Raw genomic sequence first — 22,283 nt, forward strand, 5'->3', positions numbered from 1 at the left:
TTAACTCTTCAGATGACTGGGAAAAAAGTCTCGCTTTGAAATTTTATATGCTAACCTTCACCAGCAACATTTTTCTGCAAAAGGTAGAGATTATAAATCACCCTGAAAACACTGGCAAATACATCCCTAGTTTACTATATTTTTTTAAAGATATATTTATTTTCTTGCAGAAATACATAGCAAACATCAAACATTATTTTTAAACTTCAGTTGTGTTGGTAAGAATATGTTCTTTTTTAACAAGTTAACAATCCTGAGGCAAATCCTCAAATAACACATTGAGTTGATGTGTACATTCAGTAGATTTAAGCAATAACATCAGAAAAAATAATTTCATTATACAATTTTATTTTTGAAAGCAGACCTCAAAATGACCTGAAATAACTTGTATTCAAATTATTTCCTAATTAGAAGGGAGCTATTGAAATGGACTATATTCAAAATTTGCACTAGACTGTTTATAAGAAAGTGTTCTCATCGATTTCATGAAAATATAGATCCAAACATAAATGGTAATCAAATCCTTACTGTCGGTAGAAAAGCCTAAAGAATTACCTTAAAGAAAACTTTTCTAAATGTGCCTTCTTACAATTTCTTTTCCCATTTCATTTACAAGCAACAATGCTATAATGAATTATGCAGATGATGAGATAATCAGTGAATATAATCATACAATGCCATCACGCATCCTGACACTGTTACTTACCATATTATAGTTTTTTAATGATGTTTTAAATCAAGGCTTTCCTGACTTTTCTGCTTAAAGGCCAACTTATTATTTCACAAAGGTCGGGGCTTTTTGAATAATCATGTTTGGGGTGTATTCTTGCCTTCTTCCACTCTTGTGTTACTCAGGCAGCATGACTTCCCTCACTATGTCCTGGGAGATTGGAGGGCAAGCATAATTATTTCCTGTAATTTCTTTTCTTGTCTTTTGACATATAAGGCATGGCCATGGTGGGAAAAGTTAGCACACTGTGTTCTAACTGTCCTTAACCCATGTACATGCCCATCATTGCTGCTTTTATCTGGGATGGGCCAGGCATGCAGTAAATGGGGATCAGCTCCTTTGTTCTCCCTCCCTTCCCCGGGGCTGCTTCCCGGGGACTGTGAAAGCTTGAGTCACCTGCGGTCCGAGCCTTCCTGAAATCGAGGCCAGGCAATGGAGGCTTTGCAAAGATTTATGGAAGGACCCCCAGACTCAAAGAACTAACCCCAGGGGAGCTCCTCCCCAGGCTGTGGTGTAGCCCAAGAGGGAGCTGCTGAGCAGCCACAGCCCCACAGGAATAAGGGCTGGGGAAGCACAGGCGCATCCCCCAGCACCCTTCCTCCCCTGGTACAGCAATCAGTGCGTAGCCATTTGGAGCGTATTCCAGGGACTGTACCAGGATAGGTTTGCAGGAAACGAATGGGTAACACAAGCACTGAGTTAGCACATCACTGAACTGGGCACACGGGTGAGTAAAGCTAGCGTGTTTCTGTTAAAATTGTCACAGGGATTTGTGCAATCTAGGGTTGTATATTATATCATCATGATGTAAATCAGAACTTGCAGGTTCAGAGCATAATTAGTTACAGGAGTATGAATGGTCTATATATATGAAGGAGAAATAAGGAAATGATCATGAGCAAGATTTTGCAGAAATGTAATGTAATTAAATTGCATATGAGCATCTGTATATTAAAATGTACATGCATAAATATAAAATACAATATTTATTTTCATACAAGGCCTGCAGACTCTAAGCAATATTTTAGAATTGGTAAGCTATAACTGTATTTTGATATTTACCGTTATTCCCTCAAATAGTATGTTGATTTTCTTAGTCAGGTGGTCCTCTGGTCACCTTTCTAAACTCGTTGCTGTTATACAGGAATTTTTTTTCCCCATTCTAGGTAAGCCATATGGGATTTCAGAAAATTATTATATTAGGAACAGTGAGGAAATGCTGCTCTTGTAGTTTCTTTTGTGGCCACAATTGTGCAGGTGTTTGCAGAACTGCAGTGCTTAAATTTTGATGAAGAGGAATCTGGGGGCAGATGCAGAGCTCAGGCAGACACAGATGTCCCATCAGCTTGAAGGTACTGTACTTGTTTCCCTCTCTTGCAGATACACAAAGAAACCTTTTGCATGCTAAATACCCACAGGTACAAACCGCATCACATATCCATTATGTTTAGAATATTTTATTCCTGATATTTGTATAAAACGTAGGTTTAAAATGCTAGTTCCTTTAATGAATGAATATACACTTGTATACATGCTGTATACAAATGCAATGGTCATATTCTGCCCTCAAAAAACCATATGAAATTCTAAGGGAAGCATTTGGCCACTATACTAGTACATAGCCGAGTGAAAAATAATACTGTAATGCAAACTAATGTAATGACACTTCTTAAAGCAAAGTCTATGTATAAAGCAGAGGGAAAAACTAATGAGAAACAGATGTACACAGGAGAGCATTTTGAGTTAAATGGTATGTGTGGTTTCATTTGGGCACGTGTTTCTTTAGCACGTGGAGAGAGAGTGTATATATAGCTATGCAAAGGAAAATATTAGTTGTTGAAAAATGTGTATGCTATCAGGAAAAAGAGGCTTTAAAGGGGAAAGTATTCAGCAAATTCTGTAAGTCTCAGGAGAGCTCAGCACTTTTAAACTACAATTAATTAATTCTTTTGCATTCCAGGAGGCCAAAACAAATGAAAGGATCAATTCCTTTTTGAACCCACAAGACAGTGCTTGCTGCAGCTACAGCCACGCCAGCCATGAGCACCATGGCTGCTCGATGCCGGCACGGAACCAGCAGCACCCGCCTCTGCCCAGGCAGCGCAGGAGCCCAGCAGCCGCGGCTGGTTCAACCCTCCTGGGCAGCGGCGTGGCAGAGAGCTCCTGCATGTCCACCCGGGACGTGGCTTGCAAAACCAACTGCAGTATTAACATCTGCTGAGTGCTCAAGAATCTTGGCTGGAAAAGCAGGTAACAGCTCCTTCCTCCCTGTAGGGTAGGAAGGAGCTTGCTTTTACCAACAAAATCTAATGTGCTTTTAAATAATGCGGTAAGGCAGAAATCTTTTTTACGAGATATCACTGGAGTGGAGTAGTGAAATAACATTAACATAGCCATCTCAAGAGAAAACGATTTTTTCAAGGGGAATTTAGGTCACAGATAAATACTTTACCCATGCTTCTGTAGACACTCATAACTGAAGAAGAGGATTTTATGTTCAGGTTAGAGGCAGTGTCTAGGTATTTCACTGTTTGGAAGAAATATATTGTCCTCTTAGCATGACAGCCATCAGCTTTACCTGCATCCCTTACACATTACACAAATATTATACAATGTAAAAGGCCTACAGCAGCAACTGCAAGGCCAAGGTTGTTTGTTGGGGGGGTGGGTCTCAGAAATGCTCTAATTCCACTATAGATTGTTTCTGATAAGGTTTCTGTTTCTTCAGGGTACATTACCTCAGACTGCAGACAATTAGTGTCCATCATTCTACACTTTCACAATCTTATTCCATGATACATTATGCAGATTCACATCACTAAAAATAAGCAATAAATATATAAATATGTAGTCTGTCCACCTACGTAGTGCAAGACTTAGCAGTAAAATTTATTTAAAAGTCTTACGCTTTTTCCAAGGTCTTTCTTGTCCCTAATTCATGTTAGTAATAAATGTCTTTATTAAAAAAATACAATATCTTACTTGAAGACATTGCCACAAGCTGTGTAGACCAAGCCCTGCTTAGCCAGATACTCTGTAGAAACTGCCAGCTATTGCTGCTCTCACGTTGAGAGGAGCACAACCTCTCTCTCCCATTGCACCCCTCCATTCTTGAATTCCTTCTCAATTATCATGACAACTTAAAAAATTACAAAAGCCACTTACTGGCTTCATATCTGCTTTTCAAACCCATCCCTCAGAGCTAATTAGCAAACAGGGACCAACAGATTAGAAGTCACCTTTACCATAGGCTCCTTCTGCACACATGATCTAGAAAACAAGTCTGTTCGTCTACTGAAATGGACCTGAACAGCATGTAGGCCAAGACCCAAAACGAAAGTGAGGAAAAGGTGAAACTAAGGTACTATTTTTTTTAATGGTCTTCCATTGGTTGGATGAGGCTTTGAGCAACCTGGTCTAGTGGAAGGTGTCCCTGACCACAGCAGGGAGGTTGGGTGATGATCTTTAGATGATCTTTAAGACCACTTCCAACCCAAACCATTCTGTGATTCTATGATTCTGATTCCTTGGAGAGAAATTACTTCCATGGACCTTGGATGAGGCTCTCGGAGCACAATAAAGAGTTCAGCTTTCCATAAACTGTTGTCATTAAAACCAACAATGGGTTGGGCTGCTCTGGGAAGCCCTTTCTGAATATCAGTATGAGAGATCTTTCACCTGAAATGTCAATGGGATCACAGTAAAAAGTCTATAAATCTTTATTGTTTTAACATATGGGTGTCAGCGTCATTGCCTGTGTTCCACAGTAGCTAAATAGCTTTGATTCAGTTCTGATCTACTGTTTGTGAAAAGTCCCCCTTTATTTCATACCTTGCTGGATACAGAGATCTGGTAAGCAGGTCTGCCAGCACGGCCAGATCCTCTCCCAGAGCCACAGAGCCAGGACCATTCCCATGCAAGGAGAAAGGGATTGCCTGGCACTGCCCTTCTAGCTGATTGAAAGGCTGCAGCCTGTCTGCAAAGTGACAGAGGATTTGAAATCCACGTGAAACTACCAGCCCCATGAAGTCACAACTGCAATCTCAGTTTTCCATTGTCCATGCATATCCCACATCAAGGTCCTTAAAGCAAACTGGGAGTGCTTCCCTACCTTATTCACTTAGTAGCCAAATCATATTTTGGAGCAGCTAAAATAGAAAAATTTTCCTTTGCACAAGCTTGGACAAAACCATCAGGAACAGATAGCTATCTTAATAAGATTTAATCCAAAATCATCTACAGTCTGATGCTGCACAGTACAGAATAGGGTAGAGATAACAATGAAAGTATTTCTACAAAAGAGAAAAGGAAGCAAAAAAGCAAAAATCCTTTTTTTTTTTTTTTTTTTAACAAAACAAGAGGAGTACAAAGCACTGGGAGGGGAAATTATGTTTTTCTTCTGGCAAGTATTTGCAGCAGTCTCAAGCTGTGTCTCACTGTACCAAACCACTGAGACAATTTGGTCATTTTTCACACTACTATATGAAGGAAAAAAATAATCCCTGAAAGTCCTTCAATGATTTTAAAAGCTTTTAAATTAAGCCCTTGGAAAAAAGAAAGAAGAAAAAGAGGCCCGTTGTCTAATGTCATTAAACAAATGAATCCAGAGTATCTGATTCTTCTCTTATTCTTTGCCTAGCTGTTCTTGTAAAGCATATTTTATCTTAACTTGCATATTGATGGCAGACTTCTGCCAGTCTAAACTGTATCTTTCATCCAGTGACAATTCAGCACATAAACACTGCTGCTGCTGCAAGTGCTGGCACAAAATTCTCGGGCACTGTCTAGCTGGGGAAGCTGAAAACTGTTGCTACGCATCCTGCAACTGGGAATGTACTTTTGGGAAGGACTGACCAGAACTGGGCAAAGGGATGCTGTGCTTTCCAGTTGCCTCCTCCAAAAATGTGGACTTGATGCATGTGTTTAAGTTCTCCATTGAACTGGGGATAAAAACTCAAAGCTGTTGAATCTTCCCAGTCACTTTGTTAAGAGTCTTTTGCTATTTTGTTTCCCTTTCTTTTGCTGCAAAGTTCCTCAGAGTGTATATACAGAAAGGGGAATTAGTATTGTAATGTCTGATATTCATATTTTGAAATCCTGTTGGCTATCCCATTCAGAAAAGAGTCTACTAACTGCTGTGTGTATTACTATCTCCTCCCAGAAAATCTGTTTATGCTTCCAGCCTGCTGGCAAACGTGAAACCCTCACTGGTAGAAATGCAGTTTCATAGAAGACTGCATTTTTCACAGGCAGTCAGATAAGAAGATGTGGTTGTGGTCTTTGCTACCTAGTGACCTAACTTTCCTCCTTCATAAGAAAGAAAGTGGGAGGGGTGCATCTCAGAACGTACCGTTTTCAGTAAGTAACAGAGTATGGTCTGAATGGCTCACTTGATTTATAATTAAAATAACTGGTATGTGTTGAGTTCCTTGAACAGCCACACCAAAAATGAACGTGATGTGTACTACTGATTGTGTTTGATTTCCTTCCGAATCCTTTCATTAAGATGTTCTATTCCCGTAAAACAAAAACATTTCTATTCCTACATGTACGTCAATGGCAAAGGATCAGTTTTCAAAACCTGCCCTATTTCCTCAATGACTCAGATTCTCAGCATTGCACTGTTTGTACAATGAAAGTCACTAATCCCTGGAGTAAAGAGACCCACTACATGTAGGCCCTACCAAATTTATATCATTAAAGGTCATGTAAAAAGACGCGCTTCCTTATATACTTCTTTATATCGTCCCATGTGAGCCCTATGTCTCTTTTAAAATGACAGTTCATGACACGACAGTGCGAACAAGACAGCAATGAAGAAAGACATATTTGGACTTGGATTTCAAGACAGAATACTACTGATATTCAGATAGTAATAAGCACGCACTTGTCAGTACTCAGTTTACAGAGGGAGAAAGATAAATATCTTAATGATGTGTTTTTGATGTACATCTTCACTTCATGATGTAAAAAAACTACTCACTCTCTGTACTGCATGTTCTTTTATGTTTCTGTTTTACCTCATCTGTCTGTATCACAGTAATGTACCCTCTTCAATACCAGCTACAAAACTAGATCAACTGATTTTCCTGATCAAGAAATATTTATTAAACACATTTAAACATTAAACTTAGTTGACTAAGATAGATCCCCCTTTCATCTGAACGTCTCTTCTGAAGTTCATGTCAGAACCCCAAGGTCGGATACAGAGGCTCTGTTCCTCTTGGGTAACACAGAGACTGTATAAAAACACAAGTGTTTACTCCTTAGATACTGCCATACAAGTATAAGTTCCCTGTCACAATTTTTTAGGGAACAAGTGCATATTCTGCTAATATCTCACTCAGCAATCCCTGAGGGCAGTAAGAAGACAGTCATTAATTCAACTCCAATATGCAGGTAAGATGTATCCACTTGTCAGAGTGCTCCTGAAGTACTGCACAACATCCATCGCGGCAGTTTTATTAGAGAGATGTTAAAATGTGTATTTCTGGGATTAAGTGTCTGCAGTGTATGCTCACCCAATCCTGAAACAGAAAAAAACAAGTCTCAATAGGAGAAAAAGGTGGTCAGAAGCCAAACCCCAAAGCAAGTTAACACAGCACAAAGGATGGCTATCCTAATACAACTGTATAAGTCACCTACATCTCAGGTAGACTGATCCCCCAACAATGAGCTCAGGACAAAGCTGGGGGGACAGAAGGAATGTTTTGCCCACAGAACTGTTTTGTTCATTTTCTTACCTCTGAGCATAAAAACAGGCTTCAGCTTATAGCACCAGAGCTGTTGTTTTGCTGGTAGAGGAGCAGTATCCTGAGCTGCTGGGGTATGGGAGGGAGGATGAGGGGCAAGAGGGGACTGTATTACTCATCTCTTTAAAAGTGCTGTGCCCCTTGCCTCTGTGCTGGAGGGATCCCTCCTGTGGTGCTGGTGCAGAGCAAACAGGTGGGAGCTACATCCCATACCATGTGGCCAGACTCTTCTTCCTGATGTCAACAAAATGAAACAGCCCCCCATGTTCAAATATGTCCACATGATCTACAGCTGAGCCATTGCCAGGGCTTTGCCTCCCCTGACACTGAATGATGGCAAAGGATGACCTCACTGATAGCATCTGACAACTCTACTTTGGGCTTAATCAGACCCAGGTTAGGGAAGAAGGATATGGCTGCACAAGCTCTTGGTTGCTGCTGGAGTTCGCTCTTGTGAAACCAGCTTGACCCAGACTGCAAAACACTTGAATCTCAAATATGCCAAATGACAGAGTCAACAACAAGAAATGAGCATCCAAATTATATTGAAATACATTGACATAGAAATACTGTGAGCAGAACCTGCCTTGCATCCACCGCACACAACAACAGGAAAGGACCAGGAGATGTCCAGAGCTGGAAAAGGCACTGTACTCTCAGGACATGACTGTTCTGCACAGGGTACTGACAGACCGGCTACCCAGCTACCGCTGAAGAAGTCAGGATGATTAATGGAGGTGGTGTGTCCCTGTTAGAGGAATGTTTCACTCAAGCTTATTAGTCAGGCTGAGAAGGGAATCTCATGAGAGGAAAAATCAGGATAATGTCATGGAAACCATGACTGAGATGTACATTGAGATATTTCCAAATTTTATGGGGGAAAAAAAGGAAGAAAATAAGAAACAAAAAAAAAAAAAAATCAGGAGTCCCTATGCATTTTCAGTGAGGGAAGGAGAGTCTTACACTGAAATATCCTAGGGCCCGTGTCGTTCAGGTCACTAGCCTACTGAATAAGTTATGGTAACGGTGTGTGCAATCTTCCTTGTTCTCATTTGATCCAGAAATCTTCTCCATGAAAGCTTCATCTACAAGGATACATCTCCATGAAAAGCTTTGGGGCTTTAAGAAGAAATTTCTAAAATGGCATTTTCCAATGAAAAATGTTTCACCAGAATTTCCTAACCACTTCTAGCCTAAAGATTCTCATTCATTAATTTAACCCTGGCAATTTTGGTATTGAATAATGACATGAAGCCTAAACTTTTCTCATTTTTTCTTTCTGAAATTGCAGGGATTTTAATGCTAATCATGGGGGGGGGAAAAGATTAATCATAAACAAAGATATAGCTTTCTTTTCCCCTGAAATACTATGTTGACAAAAAAATAAAAAGTCCTTGCCTTCAGATGTCTCCTGGAGTTCTGTTGTTGACAACTTAATAAGAAGCACAAAAAAAAAAAAAAAAAAAAAAAAAGGGAACAAAGGTATGTACCAAGCGAATCATCAAATAAATGAGACCAGAGAGTCCTAGTATATCTCAGTGTTGCTAAAAGATAATTCAGTCCAAAACATCTGAAACACTAACACAGGTAAAGACATGTTTAATCCTTCTTTGGTCACATCAATTGCATTTAAAGGATAAACAAGAGTCCTGAGTTTACAGAGAGTAATGCTGCCATTTCTGTAAGGTATAATGGGCTTTAGAATTTACACACAGAGGGTTTCCAGCAATCCCTGGGGTGTTTTAAAGCTTTATTGTGTTGTTTCTTACGTCAGTCATCACAACGTATCCTTCTTTGGGGGACTTAGGAGGTATTGTTTATCTGGAGGCAGCAAGATGTTCTTACACAATGCCATCTTCACTGCTCGGGAGCAGGAGTTAATACTGTCTGGGGCTGGGTATAGTTCGAAGACTGTGGGGCTGTGCAGTGAGTGGGTTTGGAAATAGATCAAAAACCACAAAGGGATGAGGCCAGGCCACTGGCAGTTGACTCCAACTATATTGTGCAGAAAACCGAAAAATGTAACTCACACTTCTCACTGCTAATCTTTGAGATCTTAACTAAGCATTGATCTAATCTTCTAAGGTCTTAAAAATCCAGCATTTAATGACAATATGAAAATAAATCAGTTTCCTTCCCACCCCCTACCCCCATTCCTAAGCTCATATATACATACATACAGGAACATAAAAATACTCATAGGCTTTTAGTTAATTCAGTTAATTGCTCTGACATCATTGAACTCTGAATTATTTTCAAAAGAATAAGCCAAAATAAACTGACCAAAGAAATCACACTATTTAAGTTCTTTCTTTGGAGATAATTTGCTCATCTTGATACTTTAGACTCTGACTAATGATGTTCTTTCTTTGTCTTTTACCTTCATTACAAAGATTTCATATGTAGAGAGAAAGTGTGATTTTCAAGGCAAAAGGCGAGCTGGTTTTCATTCGCAAGAGCAGATGCAAATTATGTCATTAATCTTTATGGAAATAAATGCTAGCTTTACAAATATCATAGTACTGTTTTACATTTACAATAGTTTAAAATACTTCTTGGACGAAACCAACAGCCAATAATTTCACTGCTGATAATGGACCTCACATGCCCTTTTGAAACATTTTTAGAGAAGCCTCGTTTCCACAGAATGCAGTTTCTGAAAATCGAGGCCCTCCAGTGTTGTCAAACAGGACATTCAAAATCAAAATAATTCCAATTAACCTTTCCAAATGTTTGCTTGTGACTGCATATTCCTATCGACTCAAATGTATTCTAGTCAGTATGTTCAAGTCTTTGACCAACTAAAAGGCTGAGCGTTCTATACAACCTGATAATTTCTTGACAACCTGATAATTTCTTGACAGCCATGCCTACATTTGGATATTGGCATCTAAGAAATACTTGCCTTTAAAACGTTCAGCCTTACAGCAGCCTATAACCTATACAAAACCTCTGCCTTTATACAACACACAAGTTGTAGAAAAGTGTAGGCAATCATTAATATGTAGGAGGTAGTTCATAAAACAGGGAAGGAAAAAAAACGATTTATCCAGTGTTGGAGAGCATTGGCGAGGGGGTGTTTCCCAGAAAAGAGGAGTAAAGCTGTTCCAGTACAAATAATCTGTTCTTTTCCAATATCCCTTTGAATCTAAAAAGCCATTAAAATTTAATTTCACACATCTTAACTGAAGCCAAATTTAAAAATCTCTGGTAGATCAGTAAATAGGACTGCTACCATTCATCATTCTTTTCAAAATAATTGATTCAAATAGAAGGCATAAAGCCAAACTCTATGAGGAGGACATTTCACATCCAGTTAAAATATCATCCATCGCCTTTTGTTTGTGAAATAGAAATACCTAAAATAACTAAGGAAAATATTTTAAAAATGTGATTTCACTTGAATTTAGAACAATATATACCACATCCTACTGCTGTTACTTGTGATGACTCTGCTTAAACTTTAGCAATGCTGAGGTCCAAAAATAGAATTTTGGGGATTATGGGAGGAACAGGCTATGTCAAAAATATCTTAAGACATGATTCAAGGAACAGACTAGGAATGCAGAGATGTCCTGAGAGTAGGAAAGAAAATTAATCTGTTCACTATTCAGTTTCTGCTTATACCATGCTCGTGGGATAACAAGGATCTTGGGATTCAAGACAAGAAGGTGCCTATGCATGAACGAATCACTTCAAAGTAATATAGAAATATAAGGGCTTGATCGAGCAAGTAATTATATATGTAGAATCAAAAGACATTCAGAATACCTTACCAGGCACTTAAGGTGGCAAACTCATGTGTCTCCCACTTGGAAAAAAATATCTCCAAGAAGATTTTGTGAAAATATCTCAAATCATAAAAGTTATTTTTATGTTTTCTGCTGCAAGTTAACAATAACCTGTACATTAGACAAAATTTAGTACTGCAAGACTGTACTGCAAAACTATGCTTAATTTTATTCCAGAATAGGTCTTTTTAGTTAATTTACGTAGGGTGAAAACTAGATATATGGAAAAATTGTAATTGTAAGTAATTGTAAGACCCTTCACTGAATGTAAGGAGTTTATTGTCTTAATTGCTACTATTTGTTTTCCCCTTCCTTTTGCACGTGTTCACATTGACAGCCATGTGAACATTAAACAGTATGTCACCCTACAGTTCTAGATGCATCTATATAAAGCCACTAATCTAGAAAAAAAGCAAGACCTTCTTGATTATAGGAGTGCAAATACCCTTTAAGGTCTTTTACAATACATTCCTTTTCAGGATTTTAAAATAACAGGGACAACTAGAGAAGACATCAAAAAGCTCTGTGTGCTCCTTATCATTTACACTGCTTACAGCAAACAGGAGGAATGGACCATGAGAAAAGTCCTGGGTTGTGTACCAAAGCAATGCATTGATACATTGTCAGAGTCAGAAATATTAAATACAGAGAAACAAACAAAAATCTGACTTCACAAAATTTCTCCTAATTGCAAGAACTAATTTGACAAACTTCTTAATGTCTGCCCTACCTTAATAATTCTCTTAAAGTATCAATATCATGGACACTGAGTTTTAAAAAATGTGTCTAAAATTCAGGTTGTATACTCAATATATAAAAGTATCAATATATAAAAGCTCCCCATAGTACCATAGGTGCCAATAGGAGCTAAGGGACCCAATATCTCTGAAAAAGATCACTGGTGTTAAGGTGTTTAAATATGGAAACAGGAAATTACCAGAAGTAAAGTTATGGAAATTTTGACCCATACTTTTTCCTTGTTCTACAGGAGCAGTAAATTCTTCCACTGCCTGTTCTTCTGACCTGATAAGCTATGAGTAGACACACGGAAGATGCCTGCCCACCTGCCTCAAGGACAATAGGATCTAACTATAGTGAGAAGCATTCACCTGTGGCTCCACATAAACATTTACTGGGCAAACAAGAGTAACAGTAATGACTGGAAAAGGAAGAACAACCACATCTAATATACAGTAAGAGAGAAAACAAAGAAGATCTAGAAGATACGAAAATGGGAACCTCAGCTTGCACACAATGCTTCACCCAAAACATAGGCACCATTTCTACCCCCAGTTCTGCCTAAAAATCTAATATAATTCCTTCAGTTGCATCAGTATCTCCATAAAGTTGAATAGGGATTCAGAAGGAAGTAAGGATTGCAGGTTTTGCCCTTCATAGAATAGGTAAAGCCTACAGAATAAACATAGTTATTAGACTTGTCCAACTTGAAATGTACTAATAGCAAACACAGTCAATGAACCTTACCTTTCTAAGACACATAAGGGACAAAATGAACATTTTGTTCAAACATATTTTTGGATTTTGGCACTACAAAAAGGGGGGGGGGGGGGGAGGGGGGAAGTCCATGATTTGTTCAAATTCCCCTAATGTAAGAGCTGCAATAGATGTGATTACTCAGCCACAACCATCAAACAATATGTGGAGGACACGGACAGGCTGCACTTCAATCTAAAATTCCACAAAACACCACAGTCTGCAGTATATCTACATCCAAAACCACTCCAAAACTAACACATGACATTAATCATTCTTGGCCATCCATTATAACCTGGTGAATTTGCAGAGTTTGTATCCCAGTCCGCTGGAGACTTAAAAATAATAAAAATAAAAAAATAAGCTGGAGCAGCAAAAATACCAGAGGCCAAAAGAATAAATAGAATGTAGTGACTCTATGTTCCAGAATCAAAATGCACGACCTCTAGACATAAATGGGTCAAGCAGTGCCCTCTACTATATGTACACATACTTTTAATTACAAATGAAGACCGTGGCTAAAATGAGTTCAGGTAATTTTTCTGTTCAAGACAGTGCAACAATGAAGAATGGAAAAATAATTAATAATTACCAAAATAAAATGAAGTCCATGGCTTCGGCATCTCTGGGGCTCCCATTCTTCCAGTTGTCCAGTTCCTTACTTGGTAAGCCTCGGAAATGTTTTATAGAATGAAACAAAAGATCATGCTGAGTTTTCTAAATTTCTTGAAAAATTCAGAAATGTATTTTTTTCCATCATTTGTTTTTAAATAATAGAAAGTAAATAGATTATAATGTCCCACAGAAATATCTCAAAGCACTTCATGGACATGACTTGACACAATCTGTTTCCTTGAAAGAAACTGGAATACCCCTTACAACCTTAAACCTGAAAACACAGTACACTTGCTTAAATCCAATGTGAGCATCCTCATTAGTGTAACGCTTAACTACAGGTAAGCATGTGGTCACCAAAAAAAAGTAACTGCAGCAATGGAATAGGAGCAACTCTTCAAACCTCTCCTATAGTGAGCCCAGGTCACCTTCCTTCAGTCCCACCCTTACTGATACACAGCAGACATATATTCCATTGATAGTTTAGTGCCGATATCATTGAACACTAAACTTCCAACTGATTTTGGTGGGGACATCTATATACAAGGTCAAGGCAGAAATGCATTCTTTCATGAGGTTTCCCAGTCTTTCTCTGTTCCAGTTTGCAACCTTCAGACCAAAATCAACACAGGTTCAGCTTTTAGCTTTTATAACTCAAAATAAAATTATCTTAAATGACAACATCAGCAGAATAGTTACAGCTGCTCAGAAATTTTCCAAAGAGCACTTTTCCATCAGCAAATGAGGATTCATCAAAAGCAGAACATTTTTCAGATTCTTATTGCACCCCAGCAGGCCAGCTCTCCTGGCACCCATTTCCTTCACTGCCTGATCTGGGAGCCTGTAAATTGTGGCTTTTGACCTCTCAGGACCATGAGGTCTCCTGGGTTTACAGCTTTCCAGCACCCTGAAGTTGGAGAAGCACATTGGGATGCCTAGCTTGGGCTTCCAGCATACTTCTTTCTAGGAGACCTAGGTCCCAAGCTCCTGGATCCTTAACATTTGGGATCCCAGGCTCCCCAGGCATCCGGATGTGAAGGCTGCTGGAGCGATGCCAGGCAGACTGCTTGGAGCCCATGGCCTCAGCATCCCTGTGAGCTCCCACTCTTCCAACTGTCCAGTTCCTTACTTGGTAAGCCTTAAAGATGTGTTATACAATGAAACAAAAGGTCATGTTGACTTTTCCAAATTCCTTGAAAATTCAAAAATGTCCTTTTTTTTCCATTTTGTTTTTAAATAAGTATAATTGCTGTTGATGCTGTTATCCTTCCCAGGATTTATTTCCAGTCAACCAAAAAAACCAATAAAAATCCAGCAGCAATCGGGAAGTATTTTCTACTGTGCCACTAGTGCTCTGCAAGGGTTCTCAGTTCTGAAACAGGAGAAGCAATCCCTGCCTAACATTTGGGAGATGGCATGTATTCACTTCCATAGCACAGTATTTAAAACCTGAGTTTTCATTTACAACCCAGGGGCTTATCAAACTTAAAGTGTTTGATGCTAATATTAAGCTAGCAATACCATGGACCAAACGCCCTAAAGGCAAAGAACTGAACGTGTGAACAGCACTGTTTTTCGAACAATCCAGCTAACATGCTGTATTCTTCCACTACTCTTCCCACACTGACCATGTGCTATATCAGGCTCTCATTATCCTTCTTTATTACAAAAAAGAATACGTATTGGCTTTAGAATTACTCATTATCATTTCAATAACAAGAAACATAAACTGTTACATTGTGGGGGAAAAGCATGCCTAGTCAGCACAAGTAAAACAAACCCAATTAACACATGTCAGTGCTAAATCTTCCAGCACAGGAAAGAAGGCAAAGAATAAACTTGATCCTGGTTTTCTTCTGTAGAAGCAAAAGATGGCACTACAGCCACAGAACAGGAGTAAACTTAAACAGAAAATATTACAAATATGTTATGGCAATCTTCAGCAGAGGAATCTAATCTTTTCCTGTATGATTTTTCATCATTTACCTGATGACTTACCAAGAAGACCTAAAATAAGTTTCAAACTTCCCAAAGCATGATCATGTGTTGACATTTCTGTGTCGAATAGTTTTTTAAGCCTTATGGGATCATCTCCAGGTGCAGATGGCTAAAAATTTGTGTGACTTCACCTGAGATCTGAAATACAAGGATTAGTGGTGAAAAGTCCAGTTAAAGAAGATAGAAATCATAATCTCTAGTAATTTTTCTACCAGGTGGTTTTCAAACAGAGACAGAAGAGCAAAGATGGACAAAGTATATCCATTGGGATAAAACATTTTCATGTACTATTACTAGAGAAACATGACATATGGGAATGCATATTAGAAATTCATGAGGTAAAAAAGGAATTGTGCAAGCCCTCAAACAAAGTAGTGTTAACAAAGAAGAGCAGGAGAAGGTTGACCAGGACAGAACTGAAAAAAGATTTAAATAGATACATACATACGTTTACATGAATATATATATCAATACATAGATTTTTTTTTTAGCCTACAGGTATTGAATTACTTTTATGTCTTCTTAAATTACAAAGGAAATTTAATTCTTTCTCAGTCAAGTCTGTTCTTAATAGAAGAAAGAAGGAAATGGGACTCTTTCTTTCACATTTTTAAAAGCTGTAAATTTGAAGCTGCTTCAGTAGGTCCCAAACACTGTTTTCATGAGTTCTTTTCAGTTATTTTTTAAGGAATTTGGTAGAATACCGACAGGTGTGAAACCAAATGTGCACCAGCTACATGCAAGGTGTTGATGTTGAACAGTGTGTATTTTTTATCATTTTACAGGCATAGACACAGAAAGACTTCTGCACAAATGCAGTTTAGTCACTTGGAAATCACCTACCTCTTATACAGAGCTTTTTTATGTAGATTTACTGTGAATGCATTCAGTGGCTGAAAACCAGATCCAAAAAGTTATACAGGAGATTCTTTGCATTTTAGTTAAATTGCATGAAATACACTTTTGGTCAACTCAGTCTTTCTCTCTAGACAGTACCTGTCAACTTACATACCATAATCACTTCTAATTTACTACTCAACTGGGATAACACTTTATATTAATACATACAAAATTGAAAACTAGGAGATTCTGATCGCCTGGCAAAACAGATCCTTAATAAATTATCCTCTTTTAAAGGGGAGAGTTAAATGAGATGTGACTTAGCTGCATGGCTCTATGTATGATGTACTGAAATCCTTATACTGAAAAAATGTGAAATATCCCAGTAGTGGGAAAGTCTATATTGCTACAGCAATGGCACAGCGCACACAGCAGGATGCCAGCATGGGGAAAGCTGAGCATGCAGGCAGACCTCAAGCAGTTCAGTCCTGGCCCCATCTGCATTCTGGGCTCATGCATTTCTGGTTTTGGTTCATAAATGCCAGCATACTTACATGCACTGTGTTTTGCTGTGTTAGGAACGACTGGTACATTTGTATCATCGGTACCTGTCTGCTAAGGGACAGTGTTGTTCAAGGCCTCATTGAGAACAGTCAATGATAAGATGTCTCTGCATGTTCTACATGAAACCTTTCTGTTATGATCTTTCAGTTATAGTTTATATATATATGTATATATATATATACACATATATATACACATTCATATTTCCTGGTTTATATATTTATATATATATAGTTTCTGTTATAACCTTTCAGTTACAATCTGCACACAAGCAATTCCTTTTTTCCAAAACCCTAATGAAGACACAAACGCTACCTGTCACAGAATAAGGGTGGCCTAAGAATGGACTCTCTTTGAGGCAGGGCAGGGACTGACTGGCCCTGCCACTTACAGAAACTCCTCCTGAGAGACACAGCAATCGAGCCTTGCAAGCTTTACTTCAAGGACAGCGCAATCTTTGCATCCTGTTCAAAAGCTTTGAGGGGCTTGAGCTGTCGCCACCACCTTAGGACTTCTGCCATGAATTTCTTGTGGCAGTGCGGGAAGACCTGCACCATGAGTTTCGCCTCCTCCCAGTCCTTCCCGTTGTCAGTTTTTCCATCTGACACATCTAACCTTTTCCCAAACTTGAGCTGAAGAATACTCTCCTGGGGGGTGAATGGATCCCCACGCTACCCAGACACTGCCACCATTGTCACTGCAAAAGCTACACAAGGTGTTGGTTTAGCTTTAAACTCAGTTTTGGTAACCTTTAAAATAAACCTAAGTAACCTTTATCTGGAAACAAATTACTGCACTACTATTGCTAGGTGTATGTAGTTCATCTATTTTGACATTCTTTGTCATGATATAATAGCACTTTAACTCCTGGAACATAACAGATCATGTATTCATTTTTGCCATTTATTGAAAATCCACATGTGAATCTAATCAATGAATATATAATATAAACAGGGCCTGAATCAAAGACTGATGAAGTCAATGGAAAGATTCTTAACACATCTCATGAACTTCAGTTCCTGAAGCAAAGGGTTCATGCAGCCTGTGCATGATTCCTCTGGACTAGAACAATTCAGTCATATCAAACTGTAATACAAGTGTCATCATGATAACATACTAAAAGTTTCCCAACAAAGATTTGTTGGACTTTTTTTTTCCAGTGGACCACCTGCATCACTCAAAATCCATCAGCATATGAAGAAACCTGACTTAGTATTGTCCACTTTCAGCTCCATGAAACCTTCTGATGTCTCTTATTCTGAAAATACAGCAAATAGCTTTTATCAGCTTTTTCTGTCATTGCTATAATAAGAAAAACACTTGTGAGAGCAGCAGGTTTTACATTCTGCAGATTTCTGGGCAGTGCTTATAAAATGTACATTTGTTAGCCTCCCCTCACTGTGGGTTGTGCTTGCAGGTCCCTTCACTACCTTAACAGCCTGCTTTTTCCTGGAAGCAGTTAACAGTTTTGAAACATATCCATCAAATTCATTAAAAACTAACCAATGGAAACTGGAGTCAATGGAGAATGAATCACATATAGATACACAAAAACACGGATCATACACAAACATGTGTACAGCATAATCATAAAAAATTCTTAATTTCCTTATAAAACTGGGCTAAAAGGAATGTCCTGAGGAGTTCCTATGAGATGAGAAAAAATTAACAAAATAATGTAATTCAATATCAAAGCAGCAACAACAACAACATGCAAGTTACCAGGAATGTGGGCCAGCATTTTGATTTAGTTCTTATTTGAGGGAATTTGGCATACTAGTTCCTCTTAGCTTTGTGGTACCCATATAAATTATATTAACCTGTTGATGAGCATGCAAAGTTACTAATCTTTTACTTTTCTAAAATGTGAGGGAGACAATATGTGTCAGTCAAGGTCCTATGTTGTAAAATTGTTAATTTAATGGTGATGTCAGTCAGTTTGCTAAGTAGATTGCGTATTCCAAACAATGGGATTACACTGTACAAACTGTAGAAAATCTTATTGCATCAATGAATTTCTGCTCAGAATTGCTATTAAAAATGAGCACAATAAAGTGTAAAGCACTCCCAGTATTACATAACACAAAGTTTTTATTTTAAAAATCAGTTTATAACAATACCTTCAACATAGCTTTGGTCATAATTTCATTTAAGATACATTGATTGCATTTTTCTTCTTATTTGAAACATCTTGAAACTAAAGAGAATCCATTGACTTTACCTGGATTTGCATTGTGGCATTTATGGTTTTTTATTCGTCATGTTTTCTTCAACTTGGGATAAACATTTCAGTCAATGCATGTTACAATCATAGTGCTCTGGAGTACCTGGCTAGATAACTGAATTTGTGTAGCAGAGCACCTGGATGGTGCGTAAATCTGTGATATAAAGCAGAGGAGTTATTTCTGTCACTGAAGAGTGAGTATGCTTCAAGTGCTGTCAAAATCAGAAAGATACCGTGCATGAGAGAAGCATTAAGCTTAAACTGCACAACAAACAAGTAAGGTGGTATTTAAATAAAAAACTTCTCTCTCTGTGAAACTATCCTTACCTTGCAACTATTCAAAAAGGACATCATGAAAGTGCTAGCACAACTCCTCAAAATTATTTCCAATACATGTATAATAGTCTATATGTACTGGAGTTAACAGCTGAGAAGCAGCTGAACTATTTTCCTTTTTTCTCAGTTCTTACTACTTTGCAGGAAGAATAGGTGAAAATGCTGTGAATATTGTAAATATCTTGTGGAATTTGTATTTGTACTTTTATGCACTTTGCTGTAGCACACTTTGTACATGGCATACAAAGTTGTAAGCTACTATACACTTAGATCAAAACGCAGCCTCAGGCCCATGGTATCAACTCAGGGTAAAATTCAGTGGGCAAATAAAAGGTCTATTGAAAAAATCCTTGCTCACAATGTGGATTTAGACAGGATTTAGGCTGTGTGACAGGCCTTAGATTAGACTCCTGCACAGAGCTGGAATTTGCCTTCATTGTGGAGGAGAATTTGCCTCTAATGACAGTGCAAATGTGTGACAGAGGTGCAAATGGACAGTTAAATCTAAAACTGAAAAGAAGCTTCCACTGTCTTATTTTTGCACTTTTAGCCAAGAGACTAAGTACATACAGAGAAATTTGACTTTGGCAGCATACAATATACCCACTCTCTTTTCATGCTGAGTGATTTCTGCTTCAAGGTGAAAAAGGTAATTTACTCCCAGATTTTTTTTAAAGGAAACTTCAGATGTATAAAAATGTCACAAGGAATCTGGTTTATAGATTAGAAGGGAGATTGGGTTTTCTTAAAACAGTTGCTTGAAATTATTACACATCGGGCTTTGCTTCAGATCCTTCTTTCTGGGAATGATATGACTGCTGCCAAAACAAAATCTGTTTAACTGTTTAATTGAGAGTTTCAACAGAACCAAATTCAGTGCAAATGAGATCAGTTTATTAGAATTTAATAACTATAACACAGACGGGGAAATAAAGAAAAAAACCCACACTTCTCTTGAAACACTATCTTCCTCCCACCCTCATTCAGATGCATAGCCAAGATACTTTTCATTTTTTAACTTAGGAAACACTGTGGGGTTCATGTTAAATGCAAGGGCCTCTTTACAGATCCTTTTTTACCTCCTTAAGGAGTTAACCTCACTGGGCCAAACTGGGTAACTTCCCCACATTATTGTGGAGCATAATTATGGCTGCTTCTCAGAGTACTGGGAAAAGGTCTGATCCAAGATCCCGAAAGACCTGCTTTGGATTTCAGCTCCCATTTGCTTGGCAGTGAAAAACAGCATTTGTAAGCAATAAGGTGAAAAGAGCTTTATTTCTCAAATGCTTCCCATGCATTTCTTGAAAGTGTTCCCATTGTAACTAAAATGTATCAGAGCTGGCACAGCTCAGCTTTCCCCCCAACAGCTGCTTCTACAGGAAGGTGGCCAAAGTGCATGGGATACAGGATGCTGGAATGCTATGTTCAAAGAAAGCAGGTAAAGCCAAAGATCACAGGGACCTTAAAACCATCTAAGATGGACACAAAGAGCATAGCACAAACCATGCCCTAACAACATGAAAAGAGCTGGGGACAGCTAGAAATTGGATGCTATCTGCAGGAAAACCAAACAGATAAATCTGTCCCTAGGGATCTTCTGTGCCCTCAGCAGGGGAAAAAAAGAATATTTGAAGCCAGATCTGGATGAGTGCATGGGCAAACACTGACGGTGAGACACGTTCCATTAACAGGAAAAAAGAAAAACCAGAGAGATTGAGATCAGAGGAAATAGAACCAGAGTTCCCAATGAAGGAAAAAAATGGGAATCAAGATGTAAATGAAGGAATAAAAAGGTTAGTCAATACAAAATTAAAACAAAGGGCAATCCTATCTGTACCGTGGAGTGGCAGAAATTGAAAAAAGAGATGTGAAGGATGAGGAGAACATAAAAGAGAAAGCACACTACTCTTAAAGAACTTTGTTGGAGAAGATTATTCCTTTATGCTCATTTTATTAACTTAAAAGTAAAAATTGGTTGCCTTGCATGTTTATCTGAAATATATATAATGTGGCTTTTAGCACTTTTTGCTTCACTTTCTTCTGTTCCACCCAGCAAAAAAAGGAGGAGAGAGTTATTTACTTTAAGTCATAATGCTAAGACATATAAAGCCAGGGCTGCCAACATCACATCTCACACCATTTGTACAGCCTATTGAGAAGACAGCTACTGGCTGAGCCCATTTTGGGAGTTGTTTCCTTATGATTAACTTTTCCAAGTCAGGATAACTGAACAAGGAAATGTTTGGATTAGGTTTGGAATCACATTCCAATGCTTCATAATTCAAAGTATACGGTATATTTTCAATACTACTGCTATACACAAACCAGTAGTTTTGCACACACTGGCTCCACTTTAGATACCAACAGCCTCAAGCAGGTCTGAACATCACTAAATTGTATAGTAATAGATTCCTCTGGTTTTTCACCAAGCTTTCAAAGCTGTTTTGTTTTTCTAATGTTTAGTCATGCTGGTGATGATTTATAAGGCCACACTTGAAGCAGAGTAAAAATCTATGCAACAGTGCAGCTTTACGTTGGCAGAGAATCTGGCCTTTGAGCTCCCAATTTTGGATAACACCTTCCACAAAGGCAGTCTCCTTGTAGTATGCAGGCAGGGTATCAAACATGCATTCAAACAAAGGTATAACATGGCCAGCAGCATCTGGAGGACGCGAGCGTAGTTAGTAACTGCAAGCTCAGATCCTGACAGCAGAAAAGGCACCACTTACCTGCCAGCCTTGAGAGCCGTAAATAAGATATTCTCATCCTTTGCCATATGTTTCAGTCTAACAACAGAAGTAGTTCACCATGCCTCCACAATGCTGAAGAAACACATTTTGGGGGGAAATAGAAAATGTAAAAGAAGTGGTTTTCCTGATGAAAATGTGTCTGCTTTTCTTTTTGTGTAAAGGAAATGGGAGAAGGGCACCCCTTTCCCT

General features: G+C 38.4%; 1 long non-coding RNA gene across 1 annotated transcript; it reads left to right on the top strand.

The window, feature by feature from the left end:
* Positions 1 to 1,045: 1,045 nt before the first annotated feature.
* Positions 1,046 to 6,859, top strand: LOC114013003 (uncharacterized). The gene is made up of 3 exons (XR_003555822.2): positions 1,046 to 1,457; positions 1,897 to 2,082; positions 2,691 to 6,859. It is a non-coding gene; the product is annotated as an uncharacterized LOC114013003 (long non-coding RNA).
* Positions 6,860 to 22,283: the final 15,424 nt, after the last annotated feature.

This window comes from Falco peregrinus, chromosome 4, assembly GCF_023634155.1.
Source record: "Falco peregrinus isolate bFalPer1 chromosome 4, bFalPer1.pri, whole genome shotgun sequence".
In the NCBI taxonomy this organism is placed as follows: Eukaryota; Metazoa; Chordata; class Aves; order Falconiformes; family Falconidae; genus Falco; species Falco peregrinus.